The sequence below is a fragment of the Pholcus phalangioides genome, unplaced genomic scaffold, assembly GCF_987345545.1.
Source record: "Pholcus phalangioides strain wild (caught in Gottingen) unplaced genomic scaffold, Ppha-v1.0 ptg000017l_1, whole genome shotgun sequence".
Taxonomy (NCBI): Eukaryota; Metazoa; Arthropoda; class Arachnida; order Araneae; family Pholcidae; genus Pholcus; species Pholcus phalangioides.
In genome coordinates, this window is record NW_028301610.1 from 59,445,330 (window position 1) to 59,458,433 (window position 13,104).

The 13,104-nt window shown below is 40.4% G+C and overlaps 1 long non-coding RNA gene across 1 annotated transcript in view; it reads left to right on the forward strand.

Moving 5' to 3' along the window:
- LOC149074192 (uncharacterized) overlaps positions 1-9,998 on the forward strand; it is a 44,051-nt gene extending 34,053 nt beyond the window's left edge. Inside the window, exon 3 of the long non-coding RNA XR_016194423.1 lies at positions 9,814-9,998. This is a non-coding gene — a long non-coding RNA (uncharacterized LOC149074192). The remainder of the gene's footprint in view (positions 1-9,813) is intronic.
- Positions 9,999-13,104: the final 3,106 nt, after the last annotated feature.

A 13,104-nucleotide genomic window follows, 5' to 3' on the forward strand; every position in this document is an offset into this window, starting at 1 on the left:
TGCCAGTGCTAGGAAGAGGGAGCTCTCGAATTGAAGGCCTTGATCTTTTGTAATCTTGGATGGCACCCCAAAGCGAGATATCCATGTTGAGTAGAATGTGCGAGCTACAGTCTCGGCGCTGATGTCTGGAAGCGGGACCGCCTCCGGCCAACGTGTGAACCTGTCGATCATAGTTAGACAATAGGCATTGCCACCAGAAGGAGGAAAAGGACCAATGATATCAAGATGGTTGTTATCAAATCGCTCAGTTTGGTCAGGAAATAAACCTAACGGGGTTTTCGTATGTCGTGTTATTTTGGACTTTTGACAAGGTATACATTGTCTGGACCAGTTATTACAATCTTTATTTAATGAAGACCAAATGAAGCGAGTCCGAATCAATTTAGTTGTAGCTTTAATTCCTGGATGGGAAATATTATGAATGGTCTCGAAAACCTGCTTACGAAACTGTTCTGGTATGTATGGTCTAGCTGTGCCAGTGGAGAGATCACAAAATAGTGAAGTATTTGAGTCTGGCAAAGTCACTTTTTTGAGCTGTAATCCTCGTGGATTTTGTAAAAGATCAGTTAAAGTTTGGTCGCGTTCTTGTGCTTTTGAAATTTCGTTATAGTCAATAGGATTGGGCATTGAAATTGATGTTATGCGGGAAAGTGCATCTGCGGGTATGTTCTCGCTACCTTTTATATAGTGTATGTCGGTAGTGAATTGGGCAATAAAATCTAATTTCCTGCATTGACGAGGGGAAGCCTTGTCTAATTTTTGCTTGAAGGCATATGTTAGTGGTCTATGGTCCGTGAGTAAAGAAAAGTCCCTAGCTTCTAACAAATGCCGAAACTGCTTTATAGAAGCATATGCAGCCAGCAATTCACGGTCGTACGCACTGTAGTTGCATTCCGCGGGAGATAATTTCCTAGAAAAGAATGCAAGAGGCTGAAGCTCGTTGTCAACCACCTGAAACAGTGCGCCGCCAATGGCAAAATCGGATGCATCTACCTGAAGTACGAGTTTGGCATCGGGTTTCGGATGTGCTAAAAGGGTTGCGTTGGACAATAGTGTTTTGGAATTTTGAAATTCCTTATTTGCTATGTCAGTCCAAGCAATTTCTCTGTTGTCGTTTTTTTTTTACCCTTTCAAATAATTATTCAGTGTAGTTTGTGTATGTGCTGCGTGTGGTAAAAATCTACGAAAAAAATTGAGTAGTCCAAGGAAACATCGTAGTTCTTTAATTGGTCTTGGATAATTGAGAATCGGCTCAACTTTTTCTGGCAAGGGTTTGGCGCCTTGTTTGGAAATGGAGTGGCCTAAGAATGATATCTCCGCAACACCGAAGACACATTTGGAAACATTAATTGTGAGGCCATAGTTATTGAGCCGTTGCAAAACAGTGCGTAAGTGAACCTTATGTTCAATTTCACTGTCACTGAAAATCAAAATGTCATCTAAATAGACATAACAAAATTTCAGATCACCAAGAATCTCATTCATAAATCGTTGGAAAGATTGGGCAGCATTACACAAGCCAAAATTCAGGTAAGGAAATTCAAATAAGCCGAAAGGTGTGCAAACAGCTGTTTTCGGAATGTGGTCGGAATGAATAGGAATGTGAAAATACGCCCGCACAATGTCAAGTTTTGAAAAACAACTTTTACCGTGTAATGCATTTGAAAAGTCCTGAATGTGAGGAATGGGGTACCTATCTGGGACCGTGCAGGCATTGAGTTTGCGGTAGTCACCCACTGGACGAATACTGCCTGAACTTTTTGATACGACATGTAATGGTGATGACCAGGGCGATTTAGAAGGCCTACATATTCCTTGATTCATCATAAATTGGAATTCCTCCTTAACAGCATCATAGAGCTTGGGATTTAATCGCCTGGGTTTGCTATGTATAGGCGGGCCGGTGGTTTCGATGTAATGTACAGTGTTATGCTGAACAGGCTTCACTTTGTGCGACACTTTTGTCAGTTCAGGAAATTCTGCCAAGATTTTGTGATATTCCGAAGTTTCGGATATTACCTTAATGGAATAGTTTTCAGAGTTATATTCAATTTTTCCAATTTGCGAAAGTTTCGTGACACTGTCCATTAATCTGCGGTGTTTGAGATCAATTAAAAGTCCAAAGTTGAGAAGAAAATCCTCGCCTATGATCGGTATTGGTACGCTTGTAATGAGAAACTTCCACTCAAAACATCGTCTTAATCCAAAGTCAACATTGAGAACTTTGGTGCCGTAAGTGTGTATCTTAGAGTTATTGGCAGCAAACAATTCAAATGAATCGGGAACTATTTTTGTGTAATGTTTTGTGAGTGGAATGCAAGAAACGTCAGATCCTGAATCAATTAAAAATCTCAAATGGGATCTTTTATCAAATACATAAAGGCGACAAGTTTTCACGGCCATCGGTGTTGACGTCGCCGATATATTATAGTCGACGGCCGTGTTTAGTTTCCCTGTTCCTTGGTTTGAAAAGAGCACGGTTGTTGACATCTGAAGGCGTTGTTGCCGAATCTAGCATGGTAATAGCAATAGCCGGTTGTTTGTGATGAGGGAGTGAAACGACGATAAGGAGATCTGAACCTCCGTCTAGTATAGTTTGTTTCTCTCTCTCTCTCTAGACAAGCGGTCGAGTTTTTTGTTAAGAGAAGCTATCTCCGCTCTCATGGCACTCATTTCTGTCTGAGGGGAGGGATTATCGGGTTCAACGTTGTTGACATGTAGCTGCGGGGTCACTGTGCGTTCCGCTCTCCCCATGGAATAGATGCTGTTGTTGTATGTGTCTTTACTAACTTCTATTACTTTGTCGGCCATTTTCGCTAATGTCTCTGAGCTAACTGATAGGATGGCCTGTGTTTCTGACGGCATACGTTGGAACCATAGAGTTTTTAGAAAATCGTCGCTTACAGATTTGCCGGCTAAATCTCTCATTTCCCTTAATAGGTGTGAAGGTTTTTTGTCCCCCAACTGTAGTTCGGACAACAACTTGCGTACTTGACAAATGTTAGAATCAGCGAATTCTTCGATTATCCGTTGTTTAAGAGTCTCATACTTGTTTGTTTCGGGTGGGTTCAATAAAATATCTGAAACGGAAGCGAGCGTTTCTGGATCTATAACCGCAATCACGTTATTGTATTTGGTAGCGTCGTTAGTTATGGCGGATATTGAAAAACAACTTTCCACTTGAATGAACCATAATTTTATATTTTGCCGCCATATGGGCGGGAGTTTCAAGGCAACGCGACAAATTTGTAAGTTTTCTGGTGATGGGTCAGGTGGCGAAGGGTTAAGAGAGTTATCGTTAGGCATTTTTGGATACAGACTTTTATGCGAATCTAGTTATATAATTGCGAAAATAAAAATAAGAACATTTGTTATCCTGACCAAACAAAATAGAGCGATCACAAAAGGTCCTACCCTGATTTTAATGGCATCGGCGGTGCTGCACACATTGGGCTTCGGCTGAGTAGATTCGTCATCTTTATGTCTTCAGAAGGTTGCTTCGGTCTAGGTCACCACTGTTACTGTCCACTTTTATTGTATCATCGAGAACATAACATGTTGAATCAGCGTTACCTTCAGGTCTGTCTAGTCACAAAAAATTCTCTCGCGCAGTCCCCGCACTTGGCGACCGTTGGCCAGTCTTTGGTGAGCCGCCGCAAACTGTAATGCGGATATGTGATCGTTGGATGCAGGAGGGTACGACGGACCGACGTGTTCGATCGCATCCACCTCAGTGCACCACTTCACGTGACGACAGGCGTATTGTACGTATGGCAGTGACGGATCGCTCAGCCACATCACGAACCATAGCACAGCACATTCAGTCTGTACCGCATCATCCAGTGTCTGCGCGTACCATTCGACGCCGTTTACAGCAGAGTGGTCTGTCCGCAAGACGTCCATTGCTTCGTCTACCCTTGACGCAGAACCACAGACGTCTCCGCCGCCAATGGTGCGATGAAAGAAGGATGTGGACGGCACAATGGAATGAAATTGTCTTTACTGACGAGTCACGCTTCTGTCTGCAACACCACGATGGTCGGATTCGAGTCTGGAGACACCGTGGAGAGAGGATTCTGAACAGCTGCATTATGCACCGCCACACTGGTATGGGGCGGTATTGGATATCACTCTCGCACTCCTCTAGTACGCATTGCCGGTACTTCAAAAAGCCAGCGCTACATCTCCGAGGTGTTGGAGCCAGTTGTCCTTCCTTACCTTCAGGGCTTGCCCACAGCCATATTTCAACAGGATAATGCGCGACCACACGTGGCACGCTTTGTCCAAAGGTTCTTCGTCAATCGCCAGATTGAATTGCTTCCCTGGCCAGCTCGCTCTCCGGATCTTTCGCCGATAGAAAACATGTGGTCCATGGTTGCTCAACGATTGACCCAGATTACATCACCAGATCAACTTTGGCAACGCGTGGAAGCTGCTTGGTCTGCTGTACCCCAAGAACACATCCAAAGTCACTTTGAATCAATGCCGAGGCGTGTGGCAGCGGTGATCTCCAACAATGGCGGCTACTCTGGCTACTGATTTTGGCAGGAACCACACTTCACAGAAGTCTATAAATTTAATCATTTGATGCTTGGTCAACATGTTATCTACAAAATAAATATTGTTGCGATATCTCTTGTCTTTCTTGGTGTTGCAATTTGGGTGGCCAGCAGTGTATAGTGTTTTTTTTTCTCCTTTTCTTTCTTAATAATAATACAGCAGGGGTGGGAAATGTTTTTTCATACTTTCCGTCCCTTTTCCTCGAAAATATCTTAAGGCCCGTTTACACACACCGTTTTATCGTACGTTCTGGGGGGGGGGGACCAAACCGGTCTGAAAACCGTGTCATTTTTTGGGGGTGTCTACACGCAACAATTTTTCAATAGTTTTATCTTGCGATCCAGCTTGTGACTGTTGATGGATGTCCACAATGGAAGACGCGCTCTTGCTATTCACTCTTTACCAATTATATCAGTTGCAGAAGAGCAGGAAGAAAAATAAAAGAAATCGCAGGTCAGAGACATAATTTATTATTTTAAAGAATCGATGAAGTGGAGGGAACATAATATAAAAAATGTTGGCGCACTGCCATGGGTGGAGATACGCCTGGGGGGGATGCACCCCCCCCCCCAAGAGTCAAAATTGAAGTCGACAGATATAATGTATATGCGTATATATGAATTGACATTATCATCATGCCCCTTCCCCCCAGACTTCCAAGTCTATCACCGCCTATGCGCAGGGCAATAAAAATACGTACAACTGAGGTCGGTAAAAGGCAAAAAGTGCCCCGAAATATGTCTTCTGATACGTGGATTTTATAGACTCCTTTGAATGGACGCAGACCATTTCAACTTTCGGGGGTCGCCGAGAGATGTGCAAAAAGTTTGACCGTTTTCTTCGTAATTGTTTACTTAATCCGAGGTGGCCTCGGTCCGATCCTCCTCGAATTATCGAGAGACTACCGTAACTCTCTACTTGAGTTAAAATACCACTTTCAGAAGTTTCTCGATAAGCAAAATGGATTATGGCGTGCAAAACATTTCGTACTGCCCTCAGCCCGAAATTCCGTATCTACATAAAAAAAAGTTTTAGGTGCCAATACTGATCAAAAAAGGTTTTTGACCAGTTCAGCAATTGCAGATCGCAAAGTTATAATTAAAAAAAGTACTTTATTTATACAGCCAAACACAGTTAAAATGATATCGAAGATTCTGCGAAATTTTTTTTGGTACAAACGATTCGTCCTTAGTAGAGCCCGGAAGTTCAGGCAAAATGCCACATAAATGTTTTTTTTACTTATTTTTAAACTTTTCCGGTAAAAATGCCTTTTTTTAAATTATCGTGCCATAAATGCCTATTTTAACAGTTTCAAGGTTATTAGTGAATTTCAGAGGAATAATCTGTAAAACTTGAATATTACGGGCATTGAAAACTTAAAAAAAAAATCGCTCTTTTTAAAATTTCACAAATCTCAGTATTACTTATCGTCAGAAAGCCGCCTTCCCCAGCCCCATTTAGACGCAACTAAGTGATCTGAGAGATTGGTGTTGGCATGTATTAATTTTGCTTTGACCGGATGATATTAGCCGTGAATGATTTTGTTTCAGATGAACGCAGTCCGTGTTAGAAAAGCGGAGGAAAGTTAGAAATTTGTTTCTCCTCACAGGCTTCATATAATATGTCTCGCTCAGGCATTCGACTGCGTTGTATGTGTATAGTGGACCGATGATTGTCCGAAAAGGTCTTGAATTGGCAACATGGCTTATGGAAGGCGGAATAGGAGCAAACAGGGCTCTGGGGCCCATGTTGTTTGGCTTTATTTTTTGCATCATAAATGCGCTGCAAACAACCAGCTATTAAAAGTTATTTATTAAACATGCACATTTAAAATCGATTAAATTGACAAGAGTTTCCCTCCCCCCTCATGGGTGTGTGACAGATGCGGTCATGCAGGGCCCCACGCTTGAAGTAGTCTTGTATACGTAGTAATATAAAAATATTTTTTTCTTTTTACAAAAATAGAACACGATAGCCATGTTTCAACTATAGAAATGATAATGATTATTCAAAATGATACGACAAATAAACGAGAATCATTCGCAACTCGAGATAGCTCCACAGATCATTATCCCTACCGATCCCGCGTCTGGTAATTGTGGCCCTGAAATTGGCCTAATCCTGACGGTCTAGTAACATTTTATTTTTGACTTGAAATCCATTTAACTTAAATAATAATGCAGTTATTATACATTGTAATTAAGTACAATCGATTTTTCAGCTATTTTTTGGGCCCTCGATACCTTAGTTTTTAGTTATTTGTAGTTTTTTTTTTTTTCATTAAAATTATGCCTATTTTATTCATTTTTAGTGCCTTTTTCGACCATCTTTAGTGCCTAAACTTCCGGGCTCTAGTCATTACAAGCGAGGCTGACGTATTTATTTTTTTTTTATCAAAAAATAAGTACTGCACTTACGGTAAACTATTGGAGGCTTTCATGAATTCTCTGAAATTACTTCTTGCATTAATTCTTAAGTTTCATCAATTCTGAAAAATTTTCCCCCCGTAAATTCTGAATTTTAATTGCGTGTGGTGCAGGAATTATTTCTTTCAATTATTTTTGATTCATCAAGTCCAAAATTTTTATCAGTTTCAGGATTTTATTTTCTCTCATTAGTTTAAAATTACCTTCAGTGCTGAATTTTCGCCAGTTTTTGTGTTAATCTAATGAATTGTGTATTTAACATTTTCTGTATGGATATTTTATAGCATTCTTGTATATTTTGAAATAATGGATGCAGATTCCTCAGGGGCGTAGCCAGAAATTTCGTTCGGGGGACCAAAGTGATAGAACAATAGATTTTTCCATCTTTTTCCCATTTTCAGTCGTTTTCTCACATTTCGGGAGGGTACCCGACCCTCATGTTTCCCCCCCCCCCCCACTTCGCTCTTGCGATTCCTACCCCCAAATATATAAAATCGGGCAAATATTTTTCGTGTCCGAAACTATTGAGACGCACCGGGCCCCTTAGGTAAGCGGTCATTCAAGTATTAAGTCAGTATTGGTGGGGGGGGGGGTTCCCGATTTGCTGACTTTTGATGACAAGGGGGAGGGGGTTTTGGATGATGCTTACGTCACCAACCACCCTTTATGAAAATATGAAATACTATTTGCATCTTACTCGGTCCGTCAAAAACGAAAAACCTTTGGATAGATTGTGGGCGCCTGAACTAACATTCTTCCTAATGATAAATTCCTTACAGAACTTCTTCAGCGATCTCTAAATGTTTCACGGATTCTTCAAGTGCTCAGGAAATGTGTCCGGGCTGCTTAAGTGCTCTGGAACTGTGCAAATGATCCGTAATTATGCCACGGAAAGTAATCTGGGAATGTACCGCGGGTAACTTGAGTGATGTAGAACTGCACTGAGGGGGCCCCTTAAGTGCTCTAAAATTGTGCCACATATCACTCAAGGGATCTCTAAATGTGCCACGGATCGTTTAAGTGATCTTTGTGCCACGGGCTTACTTCAGTGACCTGAAAATGTGCCACGGGCTTACTTCAGTAACCTGAAAATGTGCCACTTAAATGCTCTGGAATTGAGCCACGGGTTATTTAAGCGATCTGTAAATGTGCCGCGTAGTTCATTTTCACAAAATTTGGTTTGAGGGGGCAAGCCACATCAGATAACCTTGAGGCCCACATTTGGTCCGGGGTTTACCATATATGGCTTGGGGAGGGGGGGTCACAAATGACTAAAAATTTGTTGACGTAATCCTTGAACGGCCCAAAGGGCGGGAGTGCCGTCAAAAAGAATGGGCCCACCCAGGCACGGCTCGGGGGTCCAAAAGAAGAGGAGCCTCACAAAAATGAGATCTGGTTGAAACTTTCGATAATTTGCGTAATAGGGCCTCAGAAAAATTACTTGGCCTGGAGGCCCCTTCAAAGATCCTAGCGAAGGCAGCGTTGGAGGATGTGTGGGGGCTGTTATACACTTATATGTCAGGGACTCTAAAACTTTTTCCACCCACGGCACCTCTTTTCCTAATCAACGCTTATCCGTGGCTCCCCAGAGCAGTTTAACAGTCTCTTCGGATAACCTTTGCAGGATGCCGCGGCACACAGTTCGGAACCCCCTGCATTATGTATTTGCATAAATTTCTGCTTTCAATGTAAGCTTCCTCAATATTCTGAAACACTATACTCAAATGACCCGCAACGTTACTGGGTGGTGATGGTTGTCAATTTAAATTATCGGAGAACTTGAAACGCGAATTCAACTACAGTCATGTCCATAAATTAAGGATAATGCCAGCTCCGGCAAATAAAGGTTCAGAAACAAAACAAACGTTACTTATTCATAAAGCCCATTTATTAAACAAAATATAAAGAACAAAAACGATGGTGTATGTATGATACCATTCATAAAAACTACGATTTTTGCTCCCTGGAGCAATTGTAAAAAATATCTCCTTTACAAAAACATACTATTACATGGTTGGTATGATGGTTAATACATTGTATGTCTCCCATGCGATGAAATACAGTCCGTACAACGCCTAGGCATGCTGAGTATCAAATTATCGATCTGATCTTGGGGAAGATCACTCCACTCAGCAAGCAATGCTCTCCGAAGTTCCGGTACACATGTAGGAGGTGGTTGACGGGCTGCAACTCGTCGGCCAAGCATGTCCCACTCATGCTCTATCGGATTCAAGTCAGGTGAGAATGCTGGCCATTCCATACGGGTTATTTCCTCAGATTCAAGGACGATATCGTCGATTCAAAAAACTATTTTCGCGTTTTCCGATTCTATTAATGCTTGATATATGCATTTGAGATGCTGAAAGGAATTTAGGTTAACGAAAAAGTACAGTCAGGCGGCCATGCGAGGAGTTGAAGCCGAGATGAAGACAAAACTTGCTGTTTAGCAGAAGGTAAGTTAACGTGATGAAACCGAATTTTTTTTTTTTTCTTAACATGAAATTTCACGCACTTTGCATGTTAATGTGCAGTAAATAAGTCGAGATTTTCGGGAGAAAAAGAAATCCTGCTGATCGCAAGATGATCTATGTATATAAGCTATATAATCGTAAATAATAAATTCCCTCATAATAGGAATAACATGTATTACAGTAAAAATATATTATGTTTGGTCTATCATAATGCTACATCTTATATTTGTCTTATTAAAGAGGTCTCGAGCAAGTTGAACCTTTTTCATTTTGTTATGGCATTTTTATGACACACACAAAGTTCACAATATTCATTAATTTTTTTGCAATTTACATCCCCCCCCTCCCTATTTCAGGTTAAATTGCTGAATGAAATGACAAGTGATGACTTATCAGTGCTGACTCAAAGTTGTTAATTTTCAACGAGCTTATTGATTAGCACGTAAGCTTATATTCATATACAGCACGATCATGTATGTGCAATTGTGCATGTGAAATGCTTTTGATAATACTGTACACACATGTATCTAATAAATTTATTCATGAGCAGTAAATGGGTGTTCTTTGTTTGTGATTGTTATCTGTAATTAAAAACAATGGGTGTGGATGTTACATTATTGAATTTTTTTGTTGTAGTGAATTTGGAGTGAGAATCAGTTGGATAGAAAATTCATAACCTTATTGTAATAACCTGTGCGCAAATACTACATTATAATATATGTAATTACATAGTTGACAACTTGTTTGCTATGTTGCAGTACAGTGAGATCCTTCCTAAGAAATCGCTGCGAAATACATTTCCCTGAGTGAGAGATCACTCACCGAAGAATATAGTTTTTCCCCAACTGAATATTGCAAGGGCTCTAATTGATAAACCTATTAAGTGGGATCCAATGTACTTGGCATTTGTTTAGGAATATGAGAAGTAAGTCCGAATATATCTCTAACATCGACATTAAATTCATAGACTCGGAAAATGTTCAACATATCTTCCCCCTGTCATTGAGCATAGCAAATGCTGCATCAACCTCTCAGTTGTTATGCCACGAAGCATCTATGTAACTCTTTTTTATCAATATAATTATGATAAAAGATATTTAAAATTATGATAAAAGATTATACTAAAAGATATTTTACAAAACTTCAAAAATACAACCAATGGGACTATTGGTTGCATTTTTCAAGTTTTATAAAAGTCATTTTATATAAAACACGAAAAACTCAACCAATAAGCACATGTTCTGCTCGAATGTAACCTATGAGCTTTATTTTTTGGATATTTTAGTTTTATATAAGAGGAATTTTATCATATCCCTCCGTTATTACACCCTTTTATTAATTACCTCATGCCGCCTCTAAGGTTTTTGCATCATAAAGAAACTCAGCATTCTGATATTAAAAAAATCCAAGTAATTGAGCTATTTACCCAAACAATCTCTATATCAAAAAATTTAGGTATTTCCGTGGACATTTAATTTTTCTTACATAACCTAGTTAAAATTTAAAAATATATAATTTTCAGAAACAAAAATTGTTGAAATTTAAGATATTTAATAAAAAAAAAAAACCTACACATGCAGATAAAACGTACAAATTAATACAGATAAAAGAGCAACTGCGCATGCTAATGTAAAAAAAGAAAAATGAGGGAGGGGAAAATATTTGCGGGAAAATAATGTAAATAAAGCAATTGTTGCCATTAATGTAGAAGAAATATTGTTTTTGATACTCAGTAGTAGTTGTAAAATTTTTGCTTTACGTTTATTGGTCAATGGACGAACTGAACCGAAGAGCCGAATTGAACGAACCGAAAGACCGGTTTTATCTCTAACTCGTCACATGATCCTAAGGACAATGGCTAAGGAGTAGGGGAGAGTGCATCTTGGGACATAGTCCTCCACGCTATCCATAGCGCAGCTCCTGGACTCGTCGGGAAACATCACACAAGCCCACTGTGACGATGTCCACATGGCAGCGATTAGTCTGGAGTAGAGAACATGCAGACAGTGAGTTGTTGTGAGCGGAACACATCGGACAGGCCTGCGAGCATATAGACCAATATCTCCCAAACATCTGTACACGGTTTGCCTCGAAACTGTGGTACCCGTGGCTGCAGATAGCTGACGACACAGGTCGGATGCAGTGCTCCGTCTGCTTCTTTTGGCAGTTACTGCCAAATACCGGTCTTCATTCGGCGTTGTAACTCGGGGGGCGACCTGTACTGTAACGTCTACTGACATTTCCGTTATCTTGGAATCGTTACCAAAGCCTAGAGATGACACTTTGGGCAATTCCAAGTTCCTCGGATACTTCCATCTGAGTACGCCCACATTCCAGGTGGCCGATAATTCTACGTAAAAAATCATCCACATGCGTCCTCTGTGTCATGGCACTGATCGCCTTACAGAACTCTTGTGAACAATTTTACTTCTTTGCCACCATTCCTTATGTACCCCCCTCTTACACTCTCGTCATTGTGACGTACTATCGGCATCATCTGGTGGCTTTCTGAAATTTGCATATCATTCTTGCAGATGTGTGTGATAATTCTACGGGTGAAATTTTTACTTTAGATTTCGATTTCCGTGTGATTCTGAATTATCCTTAATTTATGGACATGAGTGTAAATCATCAACAATCCAATCCAAAATTATTGATTAAAAACTATAAAATACATACCACAGAACTATTCGATTTCAGAATACGCATTAGCACGGTTGTAAAGAATTGATCAAAACCATCATTGATTGATGATTAAACCCATTTTCTACCACTATCGGTTTATAATAGAATTTCACAGTTTTATGTGAATATTATGAGGAGGGACTCGGGGCATCGGTCCCAGAGACATTTGGAATTCATTACCTTCAAAAAACATTTTAAATTAACAGAAATTGAAAAATATAGCACACATAAAAAAAGGTATTTCTTTCAATATTTTAATTGCTTCTTGGGCAGGGCCGTCTTTAGAGCATCATGTGTCCCAGGGCTAAGCGATTTTTCTGAGATCCCCCCCCCCCTCGGCAAATTCTCGAAAATTTTAACTGTTCTCATTTTTGAGAGACCCGCGTTCTCTTGAGGCCCAGGTGGGCCCATGCATTAAGACGGCACTGGTCTTGGGGCAGACACACAGGACCTGTATACTCCCTCTTGCATAGGTTTGTTACATTTTACTGTAGTAAAAATCTTACCACTACTACAAAAGTAGGTTGAAGAACGAGTCATCGCTAAAATCAAATAGATTCGAGAAAACGGGACACTATCTGAAAAAGGGACGTATCGTCAGGCAATAATATATGTAAATATTGTTGCCTGTACAGAGAAATGACCATTGAGAAGAAATATAAGGATTTTTTATATCCTTTATTTCTCCTCTAAGAAAATGACTCGCATACTTTGAGCAACACCAATCATTTCTGACTTCCGGCGTCCCTGATCGTAGTGTTCCCGATGTGGGCGTAACTCACTGGATGCCGTGTTTTCGCACAGCATCAGAGCCTGTAGAAGTCCAATCGATGAAACTCGTCGGGTACATGACACAAGGGCATCGATGAGGCATCAATCACCGGATGTTGGTTCCAAGCTTGCCAAAGGACACAATTTGAAGGAGGATTAGAGTCAGGATCCAACGAGGCACTGACATTGAG